The sequence below is a fragment of the Triticum dicoccoides genome, chromosome 5B (genome assembly GCF_002162155.2).
Source record: "Triticum dicoccoides isolate Atlit2015 ecotype Zavitan chromosome 5B, WEW_v2.0, whole genome shotgun sequence".
Taxonomy (NCBI): domain Eukaryota; kingdom Viridiplantae; phylum Streptophyta; class Magnoliopsida; order Poales; family Poaceae; genus Triticum; species Triticum dicoccoides.
In genome coordinates this window covers 33,715,558-33,725,728 of record NC_041389.1, presented here as the reverse complement: position 1 = coordinate 33,725,728, position 10,171 = coordinate 33,715,558, and positions in this window count along the sequence as shown.

The window sequence follows — 10,171 nt, the reverse complement described above, 5'->3', positions numbered from 1 at the left end:
GTTATGGTTCATACGAGTACACCGTCATGTCTTTTGGCTTGACCAATGCTCCAGCCACCTTCTCTCGCCTGATGAACTATATATTCATGGATTACCTCGACAAGTTCGTCGTGGTTTATCTGGATGATATTCTGGTATTTTCCAAGAACGAAGAGGAACATGCTGAACATCTTCGCCTCGTGCTGGAAAAGCTACGAGAGCATCAACTTTATGCCAAGTTCTCCAAATGTGAATTCTGGCTTCCCGAAGTAACCTATCTCGGGCATGTCATCTCTAAGGATGGTATTGCCGTCAACCCTGAACGAGTTCAGGCTATTCTCGATTGGACTCCTCCGAAGAACGTTAAGCAAGTCAGAAGTTTTCTCGGTCTCGCCAGCTACTGCCGTCGATTCGTCGAGAACTTCTCCAAGATTGCCAGGCCTCTGACTAACCTATTGCATAAGGGCGTCAAGTTCCAGTGGACAGACAAATGTCAGGAAAGCTTCCAGGCACTCAAAGACAAGTTGACTTCTGCCCCAGTACTAGCTCCACCTGATACTAAGAAGGACTTCGTCATTTACTGCGACGCTTCCCGTCAAGGATTAGGCTGTGTCCTAATGCAAGAGCGCAAAGTGGTTGCTTATGCCTCTCGGCAATTGCGCCCTCACGAAGAGAACTACCCAGTTCACGACCTCGAACTTGCTGCTGTCATTCATGCGCTAAAACAGTGGCGACATTACCTACTCGGTAATCGTTGCGAGATCTTCACTGACCACCAAAGCCTGAAGTATCTGTTTACTCAGCCAGACCTGAACCTCCGTCAGCAGAGATGGATGGAGACTGTTGCAGATTTTGATTTGGGTATTTCCTATACCCCAGGCAAGGCTAATGTAATGGCTGATGCCTTGATCCGCAAGTCTTACTGCAACCACCTCCAGGTTCACAAACTTCAGCCCTCACTCGTTGAAGAATTCAGAAAGCTGAACCTCCATATTGTTCCTCCGGGTGCACTCGCTCCCCCTCCTCCGGAGTTCCGCAAGATGAATCTCCGTGTTGTTTCCCAGGGTTCCCTCTATACCCTGGCTGTTGAACCCGATCTCGTGGGCACCATAAAGACAATGCAGGGATTTGACTCTGAAGTCTACAAGATTAAGCAAGACCTCAAAGAAGGAAGTCCCTCATCCTTCACTATTGCTGATGATGGCGCCTTGTACTTCAAAGGCCGCCTAGTGGTGCCGTGTAAGAAGGAAAACCTGAATATGACTCAGGAGGTTATGAAAGAAGCTCATGATACGCCTCTATGTATCCACCCTGGTAGTACAAAGATGTACCAAGACATCCGCCAGAGATTCTGGTGGTCTAACATGAAGCAAGACATTGCTCGTTATGTTGCTGAATGTGACGTTTGCCGTCGTATCAAAGCAGAACATCAAAGGCCTGCTGGAACTCTGCAACCTATACCTATTCCTGAATGGAAATGGGACCATGTCGAGATGGACTTCGTTACTGGATTTCCCAAATCGCAAAAGGGTAGTGATGCTATTCTTGTCGTCATTGACCGACTTTCTAAGGTTGCACATTTTCTGGCGGTCAAAGAAACGATCACTGCTAGTCAGCTTGCAACTCTCTACATGTCCAGAATTGTTTCGCTTCACGGTATTCCACTGGTTATCAGTTCAGACCGTGGCAGTTTATTCACTTCAAGATTCTGGGCAAGTTTCCAAGAAGCTATGGGCACTCATCTGTCTTTCAGCACTGCTTTTCATCCTCAGTCACAAGGGCAAGTTGAACGTGTCAATCAAGTTCTCGAAGACATGCTTCGAGCTTGTGTTATTTCCTTCGGCAAGAAATGGGAGGAATCTCTTCCGTATGCTGAGTTCTCTTATAATAATAGCTATCAGGCTAGTCTGAAGATGGCCCCCTTCGAAGTGTTATATGGACGAAAGTGCCGAACCCCTCTGAACTGGTCAGAAACTGGGGAACGTCCACTCTTCGGTCCGGATATTATCCAACATGCCGAAGAACAAGTCCGCATTATTCGCGAGAATCTCAAGACTGCTCAGTCACGTCAGAAGAGTCAGTATGACCGTCATCATAAAGACATGGTCTATCAACCTGGCGAAAGGGCCTATCTTCGCGTTACACCAATGAAGGGTGCTCACCGCTTCGGGATCAAGGGCAAGCTAGCTCCTCGCTATATTGGCCCATTCACTATTCTGGAAAGGCGTGGAAAAGTGGCATATCAATTGGAGCTCCCGCCGAACCTTTCTCAGGTTCACGATGTGTTCCATGTGTCGCAACTCCGCCGTTGCTTCAAGGACCCAATCCGAGCTGTGGATCATGAAGTGCTCGAATTGCAACAGGACCTCTCCTATAAAGAGCATCCGGTCCGCATTCTCGACCAAGCTGAACGCCGCACACGCCAGAAGGCGATCAAGTTCCTCAAGGTCCAGTGGTCGCACCATTCTGAAGATGAAGCCACCTGGGAACGTGAGGATCGCCTGCGTGATGAATACCCCGCACTGTTTCCTTCTACCTCCTAAATCTCGGGACGAGATTTCTTGTAGTGGAGGAGATTTGTAACGCCCGGATAATTAGGCTACAGTAAAACTCTTCTAATGATGCCATGTCGTCCGTGTTACTGTTGCTAATCAGGTGGTAGTTCAAAATCATTGCAATTCAAAATATGAATTAGTGACAAACGCCCTAAATTTTCAAAAGGCAAAGCGAAAATGTTCGGGGGTTGCCAAATATTGCACTGGTAATTATGGTGAAGAAAACACCATTTTATAAAATGCCTAAATGCCCTAAAATTAAATAAAACAGAAAGGGAAATAAATAAAAGAAAGAGATTACAGAAGAAAAAAAAACAAAAGGGAGGGGGGAGCCCCCTGGACCAGGCAGCCCAACCCACCCGCACGGCCACCACCCAACCCCCTGGCCCGCAATCAGCCTGGCCGGCCCAGCCGGCCCAGCCCCCGCACAGCGTCCCCTTCCCCTGTTCCCCCGACGCGGGTCGGAACAGGGCGCGTCCCAGCCGAACCCACCTCGCCGGCGACGAGGCGTGGGGATAAGGACGCCGACGCCGCGCCCCCTCGGTCTCCCCTCCCACTCGCCCCCACGCTCGCCCTCGGCCCCCGCGCCTCTCCCTCTCCCTCTCCCCTCCAGATCCATCTCCCCCTCCTTCCCCACCGCAACCGAGCGCCGCCATGGCCTCGCCGCCGTAAATCGCGCGGCCACAGTCGCCGCCTCGCCGCGCCTGCGTGCCCGTCGACGCCTCCGTCACCTTCCTCGCCTACCGGAGGCCTCAGCTGGAGCTCGGAGGCGCTGCAGCATCGGATCCCCTTCGTCCCCTTCTCCGGCTGCCATCGATCTTCTTCGTCTCCGGCGCCGCCCCCTGCAGCTCCTAAACCGCCACCGAGCCTTCTTGTGTGCTCCACGGTGAGCTCTCCTTCCTCTCCGCTCTCTTCTCCTCGCCCCAACGTGCTCGTAATCACCGCCTCGTACGTGCCCGAACCCATCACCGCGGGAGCTCATCGCCGACGAGCTTTCGGCGACCAAATGGTCCCGCTCCAGTGCCCGTTTAGCTCGCCCCCGCACGTAGAGCCTGCCTAGCCTCTTCTTTTGCTCCGTAGCCCGCTGTTCCGCCGTCTCCGACATCCACCCGTACGAGTCGCCGCCTCCGCTGCTCGCCGGCGTGGTTCCGGTCATCCCCGAGACCAACCCGTAGCCCCATGCGACGCGCGACGTCGTTAGCTTTCGAACGGGAGTAGCCACGCCCGTTTTGGGCCACCGTGGCGGAATCCCGCAGCTCGCCGGCGTCCTCCGCCGTGTTTTGGCTTGCCAAAGCCAACTCCGGCGCCGGCACCCGACGTGGCTGACCTGGGGCTACCACCAGGGTCACTGCCAACGGGCCCCACGGGCCCCAGTTGACTGGGTTGACCAGTCAACCCTGCTGACTTGGCAACCCCCAGCCACTGACCAGTGGGGCCCACCCCCCTAATTAATAGGAATTAATTAAATTAGTTTAGTTAACCTAAATTAGACAATGACAGGTGGGCCCAGTAGTTTAATAACTGAATTTAGATTAGTTTGAACCCTGTTTAACCCACTGTCTATGACAGGTGGGTCCCCCATGTCAATTTGACTAGTCAACCGAACTGCTGGCTGCTGACGTCACTCTTATGTCATGCTGACGTCATAAATTCATTTTCGAATTAAATAATTAAATAATTAAATTTCAGAAATTAATATAATCTTTAGAAAATCATATCTTTTAATCCGTAACTCGGATGAAAATACTTTCTACATGAAAGTTGCTCAGAACGACGAGACGAATCCGGATACGCAGCCTGTTCGTCCGCCACACACCCCTAGCATACCGAACACACAACTTTCCCCCTCCGGTTCACCGGTCCGAAAACGCGAAACACCGGGAATACTTTCCCGGATGTTTCCCCCTTTCGTCGGTATCACCTACTACCACGTTAGGGCACGCCTAGCATCGCTTCTTGACATGTCATGCATCGATATGCATCTGTTTACTTGGTATTCATTGTTTCTTCCCCCTCTTCTCACCGGTAGACTACGAGACCGACGCTGTTGCTGCCCAGTTCGACTACGGAGTTGACGACCCCTCTCTCTTGCCAGAGCAACCAGGCAAGCCCCTCCTTTGATCACCAGATATCGCCTATTCTCCTCTATACTGCTTGCATTAGAGTAGTGTAGCATGTTACTGCTTTCATTAATCCTATTCTGATGCATAGCCTGACATTGTCGCTACATCTGTTGATACCTTACCTGCAATCCTAAATACTTAGTATAGGATGCTAGTTTATCATTGTTGGCCCTACCTTCGTGTCAGTCTGCCTTGCTATAATATTGGGCCGTGATCACTCGGGAGGTGATCACGGGTATATACTATACATACATACATACTATACAGATGGTGACTAAAGTCGGGTCAGCTCGAAGAGTACCCGCGAGTGATTCACGGATTGGGGGCTGAAAGGACCTTTGTCCCGACGGCCCTCTGTGTGGATCTTTGTGGCGGAGCGACAGGGCAGGTTGAGACCACCTAGGAGACAGGTGGGCCTGGCCCTGTTCGGCGTTCGCGGATACTTAACACGCTTAACGAGATCTTGGTATTTGATCTGAGTCGGCTACGAGCCTATACGCACTAACCATCTACGTGGGAGTAGTTATGGGTATCCCGACGTCGTGGTATCAGCCGAAGCACTTCAGACGTCAGCGACGGAGCGGCGCGCGCCGGATTGGAACGTAAGCCTGCTCTTGTATTAAGGGGGCTAGTTTTGCTTCCGGCCGCCCTCGCAACGTGCAGGTGTGCTATGGGCGATGGGCCCAGACCCCTGTGCGCTTAGGTTTAGACCGGCGTGCTGGCCTCTCTGTTTTGCCTAGGTGGGGCTGCGACGTGTTGATCTTCCGAGGCCGGACATGACCCAGGAAAGTGTGTCCGGCCAAATGGGATCGAGCATGTTGGGGAATGTGGTGCACCCCTGCAGGGAAGTTAATCTATTCGAATAGCCGTGATCTTCGGTAACAGGACGACTTGGAGTTGTACCTTGACCTTATGACAACTAGAACCGGATACTTAATAAAACACACCCTTCCAAGTTCCACAGACAACCCGGTGATCGCTTTTCCGCAGGGCGACGAGGAGAGGATTGCCGGGTAGGATTATGCTATGCGATGCTACTGGAGATGCTACTTGGAGATGCTATTTGGAGGACTTCAATCTACTCTCTCCTACATGTTGTAAGACGGAGGCTGCCAGAAGCGTAGTCTTCGACAGGATTAGCTATCCCCCTCTTATTCTGGCATTCTGCAGTTCAGTCCACTGATATGGCCTCCTTACACATATACCCATGCATATGTAGTGTAGTTCCTTGCTTGCGAGTACTTTGGATGAGTACTCACGGTTGCTTTCTCCCCCCTTTTTCCCCTTTCCTTTCTTCCTGGTTGTCGCAACCAGATGCTGGAGTCCAGGAGCCAGACGCCACCGTCGACGACGACCCCTACTACACCGGAGGCGCCTACTACTACGTGCTGCCCGCTGACGACGACCTGGAGTAGTTAGGAGGATCCCAGGCAGGAGGCCTGCGCCTCTTTCGATCTGTATCCCAGTTTGTGCTAGCCTTCTTAAGGCAACTTGTTTAACTTATGTCTGTACTCAGATATTGTTGCTTCCGCTGACTCGTCTATGATCGAGCACTTGTATTCGAGCCCTCGAGGCCCCTGGCTTGTATTATGATGCTTGTATGACTTATTTTATTGGTAGAGTTGTGTTGTGATATCTTCCCGTGAGTCCCTGATCTTGATCGTACACATTTGCGTGCATGATTAGTGTACGATTGAATCGGGGGCGTCACATACAATAAGAGGTTGCCAATTGACAATAAGTTCGACTTAACAACACAATATTTTGATGTATTTATACGGTTCATAAGTTAGCTGACTATTAAGGACTTTCCCTTAGATTACAAACAATTATGTGTACAAGGCAATTCAACATTTAAGTTGAAGGTGTTCAGTAGCAAAACAGAATATGATATATACTAAACAACTTGAACTGGTAATACACAGCTAAATTGGCTATTAAGCAAGTTCAGGTTTCTTATCCAAAGAAGGATGAGAAATCTGCTCCTAAAATAGCAATGCTATGTACAGACTTGGATAATGACATGAAAGGCTATTTACTACTCCATAAGTACACAAGTAGTATTTGCATCAATACACCTATACTAGCACGTAGTACAAACATGGTATCACGGACATTCTCTAATTTACTAGCACCCAAATATATACATGCACCAGTTCAGGAAATTCATGACTTGGAAAGTGTATTAACGAAAAATTAGTGTTGCATGGTTAGTGACGGAATTTAAACAAGAACAACTTGATTCTACTAGACATGTGATCCTAGGCATTCAAGAAAGAAACTAGACATGACGGAGACAAGGAAGAGTAAGGAGAGGGGAGTTCCCTAGATCTTGATTGTTCTTCTCTCTGGTCCCAGTTCCGGACCATATTTAATGCACAATTGACCAAATGGTTGGGTGTCAAAAGTTTTTTCCACCTCTCGTTGAAAAAGACAAATCTCCGCCGATTCAGTAGGAAGCGGGTCAAGTTTGAACTGCAGCTGCCTCATAGTTTGCTCTTTATTTTTTCCAAAAATCATTTACAGGTACACAAGTACCTATTTAATAAGAGAAACACCAAAAATTTACCAAGATTCAACCACTAGTTAGGAATGGTAATGCCCGCCATTTTGACCGTGTTTTGAAATGGGCATGAGAATTTTAAAAAATCTAAAAATTGGAAAACCTTCGCATGGCCAAATGAGCTATCATGTATGCAAATACATGGCTTTCAAGTCAAATGACAAGTGTCATAGCCACACTCATGTCATAGTTTGTTCAAATGATATCATATTTTGCACAAGTGTGCATATTGAAATTTCAAACAATGTTGCCAAAGGGAGTTTCATTTTCTTTGCACGAAAAATCTATTTTCCATTTTTCGTGTGACCAAAATGAGTTTTTTGTGAAGGACCTAACAAATATTTGTTGCAAAATTTGACAACATCAATTTTCCAAAATATTGGACCATATTTAATGTATAATTGACAAAATGGTTGGGTGTAAAAAGTTTTGGTCCACCTCTCATGAAAAAGACAAATTTCTGCATATTCATTTTCTATTTTTTTGAGTTCCCAAAATGAGTTTTTTTTGTGAAGGACCTAACAAATATTTATTGTAAAAAAACTTTTCTATTTTTCAAGAATATTATTCCACATTTTATGAACAATTTTGTTTACAGTAGAAATTTTTTTATACATATTAAATGGTTTTTAATAACATCATTGACATTTTTAATAAATATTTTGATGTCTAATATTTTGAACACATGTGTACATTTTTAACACAAATTGTATATATTGTTTATATATTTTTAAAAAAATTCAAATACATTATTAACATATTTTCATGTATTTCCAACAAAAAATATCTTCTCATACATACGTTTTGATGTCTATATTTATTTTTACACATTGTATATTTTTTATATACATATAAAACATTGTTTATATAGGATAGAAAAATTTAAATACATGATTAACGTTTTTAGAAAATCTTGTTTTGTTATCTACTTTTCATATATACGTACTTATGACTATTTTTTCCATATATACATACTGATGACTATTTTTTCATACACATGAAATATTTTTTATACATATCTAATATTATTTATGATTATAATTTTTATATGTATGAAACTTTTCAAATACACACATTTAGTTTTTTAAACACATAATTACATTTTTTGAAATGCGTATTAACATTAATATTTTTTTGAATTGTACATTTCGTTTTCTAATTGCTAAACCATATAGCAAGATTCACGAAGGAATACATTAGTTCCCTATTCTTCTAATTTTATATTGTTTAATTGGTTTTGAGATTTTTCTATAAGGAAGAAACCTTTTTAGAGTTATAAAGTGGAAAACCTGTTTTTTTAGACAATAATGAAAACTTTTTTTTCCAGATAACTGACCATCCTTACCAAATGGTAATAATGAAAAATTTGTTATTTTCCTTTTTTTCGTTGGGCCGAATTTATGTTTTTTTGAGAAATATGAGGTGGCCTTATTCCACCGAGGCCCAAGCCCACCTGGAGCGACACCTTAAGTACCAATGCATCTACGTTCACAACTTCATGACTATTTGTATTGGTCGTAATCAGGTAGAAATAAGGTCATCGGCCATTGTTGTCTGCTTTATAACCATTTCGTGTAAGACAATTTCAGGGTTTGAGCCCTTCCAATCGAAATGGTCGTGGATTTACGATCAATTCAGCTGGGGTCACTAAGAGAAGATCACAAGTTGGCATGTTTCTTGTAGTGAGCCTTTTGAAAACAACCTCAAATGAAAGTCTTCAACATGAAAAGTCTTCGTCTCGTCTAGACGAACAATTTTACGCTTTGAATCATCTCAATCTAAGATTGTACCCAAAAGTTACAGCCAAACCGGTGGGCTGCAGAAAAATAGTCCGAATACTCCGGACCCGAAGCCTCCGGGGAACCTCACCTTAACAAAATGTTGGCACATTCTGTGCAGAAGTTTGGATCTTCAATATTGTTTATAGATTTGGCTGCCTAGTTACGCCTTCAAGATGACCTCGAATGGAGAAGTGTTGAACATGAATGTTTTTCGTCTCGTCCAAAGAGAAAGTTTGCTCTTATAGTCATCTCGATCTGAGGCAGTATACGAACTACAAGAGTGACGCAACAGAGCTTTATGATATCTGAAGCCCGGAGCCTCTGGACCTACACGTCCAAATTAGGTTATAATTGAAATTTTGGACGTGATTTGAGTCATGATCTTGTATGGGAAGTCCACCCACCTTATATATAGATGAGAGGTGACGACTAATTAAAACAACACACAACCAACAAACACATCTACCATCTTTTACCTTTACATTTTTCTTTTACCCTTGTTTTTCTTCTTCCTCGTTCTTTGTTATTCTTCGTGTTCAAATCAGCGATCAACGAGGCCCTAGGGGCGATCAGGTCGACCTAGAGCAGCTCATAGCAGCCGCGCGCCCTGGCGGGGTCCTTTCCGGACGTGTGGGGTTTTGGTTTCTAAGAAAACCTCGTCGACATGTCTTGCGTATCGCGCTCCCGATGAGACTCTTCCGTGACGTGTTGTGCCATGCATAGGTCGCACACCCCTCGAATCGGGCCTGTCTGGGTAGCAACTTATACAAGGTCTACCTATTACTATGTACTACTCAGTTTGTACCTATATGTCATATCTCCCAAAACGCTGCCCCATCATATTTGCCTGGCCGGAAGCATTATAGTTAGACGGTTGCGTCTAGGTGCCGCGGCACACACATGGTGTAAATGGCATGCATATTTGAGTAAATTTGGAGATATAAAGTGTAGTTTTGTAGTGGCACCCACATGGTGGAAGATACACAGAGGGTTTTTGCCTCACAAATTAACTCGAGCAACCCATTTATGAAGAATATTTTAATGCATTTGGTATTCATCAGTTAGCGAGACCCCCCCTAACGATCACGTCGCCCCTTGAGAGCGATCAGATTTTCTTTTTTGTAGAAGCTTTTTTTTTGTTTACGCACATAATTTGTGGCCTATCTCGCC